The sequence below is a fragment of the Apodemus sylvaticus genome, chromosome 1, assembly GCF_947179515.1.
Source record: "Apodemus sylvaticus chromosome 1, mApoSyl1.1, whole genome shotgun sequence".
Taxonomy (NCBI): domain Eukaryota; kingdom Metazoa; phylum Chordata; class Mammalia; order Rodentia; family Muridae; genus Apodemus; species Apodemus sylvaticus.
This window is the reverse complement of record NC_067472.1, coordinates 150,590,162-150,592,354: the sequence shown is the minus strand read 5'-3', so window position 1 is coordinate 150,592,354 and position 2,193 is coordinate 150,590,162. Positions and strand designations below refer to the sequence as shown.

General features: G+C 35.3%; 1 non-coding gene across 1 annotated transcript; it reads left to right on the top strand.

Annotated features, from left to right (window-relative positions):
* The first annotated feature begins 1,206 nt into the window (after positions 1–1,206).
* Positions 1,207–1,278, top strand: Trnaa-cgc (transfer RNA alanine (anticodon CGC)). Its single transcript has one exon. It is a non-coding gene; the product is annotated as a tRNA-Ala (tRNA).
* Positions 1,279–2,193: the final 915 nt, after the last annotated feature.

Genomic DNA, 2,193 nt, shown 5'->3' with positions numbered 1-2,193 from the left:
AAATTTCAATTCAGAAAGTTCAATATCAGAGCCACCAAAGTAGTGGAAGCCCTTGTCTTACTGGTAATGGATGCAGGCTCTCTTGCTCTAAACAATCATGTGATATAAAGAAGATACCAATATCATTGAAGTGAAGTCTCTGGGAAGTGATTCCTCAGGATCAGCATGTCAAAACTCAGTTCCACAAAGGACAGACATAAGTCTGTTGCCTACTGAACTCACTAGTAATGAGAACCAAACAAGTGGCACTTATTATAGAGGCATATAGACATCATGGACAATGGCTCTGGCTTGTCACTATCTGGCAGAAATGTATTTCCTGAAGACACACCACAAGAGGCTACTAGTGAAAATACAGACCTCATGCTACAAGATACCCCAGTTTTGTTTTATAGATGCAAGTATGATAGGATGGTCTGCAAAATTAGAAACAACCATGCAGTGAAGAAAGGAACAAACTAGAAGACCCAGTGTACATGTAATCCAGAGGGCATAGCTGGAAATGCTAACCCAACTCTTTAAAAGGTACTAGAAAATGGTAATGGGATCACAGATATGATATTGAACTATTATGATTGTCAAGTTTGATTTTCCTTTGTTCACATTGTTGCTTGATTCTTCACTCTTGAAGGAAGAAAGTACTTTTAAATTATTTTTTGTTTTACAGAACAGTTATCAAATTGAGATCGTCAAGATTTAGAGAGGATTTAGATTTTTAAAACTTTGCCTTTTAAAGACTATATTTTGAAAGTGTTAGAAATAACAACACTGTAGGTCTTTGTAAGTCTCAGGACAGATATGTTTGAAATGTACTTGTTTATGTAAACTAATTTGAATTTGATCTTCATCCCAAATGCAAGTTAGATTGTACGCACCTGGGATTACAACATCTATGAGGGAAATGCAGAAATATATATATCACAAGGTTATCCTAAGTGTTTCTCTGGAGAGCCTGAGTCCATTTCAAGGAAAAGATAATATATGCTATGTGCCAATATATGTTGGAAATATGTAAATAGCATTGGATTTTATGGCATCACATTGAAAACACTGACTTGAGGCTCACAATATATTTTCAACTATTAAACAATATTCATTCTATGAAAATTGTTGGGAATTTTTAAAGTTATATAACATATATTTTATTATGATAATATTCTGAGACTGACAGACAAGGTGTAAAACACTGTGGTTTAAAGGTGGCTGGGGGATGTAGCTCAGTGGTAGAGCGCGCGCTTCGCATGTGTGAGGTCCCGGGTTCACTCCCCGGCATCTCCAAGCAGCCAGGAATTCTTAATATTCAAAGACAAATGCACATTTAAAAATTAATCAGAAAGCATTTATTGTATATTGCCTCACATATTTAATCATATCATTCAAGAGATAGTAGCATAAGAATACCTATAAGTTGGAGGCCAGTTTAGGCTATAGAACTAGTCACTATCTCACAGTTTTTAAAAGTAAAAAAGGGTAGGTACAAAAGTTAAGTAGAGAAGGAGGAGAAGGAAGAGGAGTAGGAAGAGGAAAGTGAATGAGAAAAAAGGTGCTGGTGGTGATGAAGGAGGAGGAGGAAGAGGAAGAAGAGATAGAGAGGACTTCCATAATCAGACCCAATGAACAACTCAAGAAATTTGAGAAAAATAATTTATACAGGAAAACTAGAAATCTATGCTATGGAAAGAAGGGGTTTTTTAACAACTGAACCTATACAAAATCTGTGAAGGAAAAACACAAGAATAGTGAGTACACAATTCTTTATAAGCCCAGACAGTACACCCTGTATCCTTTGTGTTAATTTTAAGATCTCTAAGATACATACTGATTCACCTCTTCTAACTGACTATATTATGTGTCCATATCATTGGGGTTGTATAAGTCCCATTCATTATACTGATATGCTAAGCAGTACACAGAACTTTTCATAAGTTACCGAGATAGAAGCCAATGCTAGAATTAGAGTCAAATCACAAATTATGAAGTCACGATTTTAATTTGTAGACTGTAATAGCATGGATTGTTGAACATATCTCATACATATTTGTATTCTCAGATACAATTGAGATGATTATTCTTTATTTCAACTTAAAGAGATCTAGAATTCCATGAGAGCCAAGCCTCTGACTTCCATGAGAAGGATTTACTTAATTAATTAAACCGAGGTAGGAGATCCTGTTCTTTTGTGTATGACCAGAC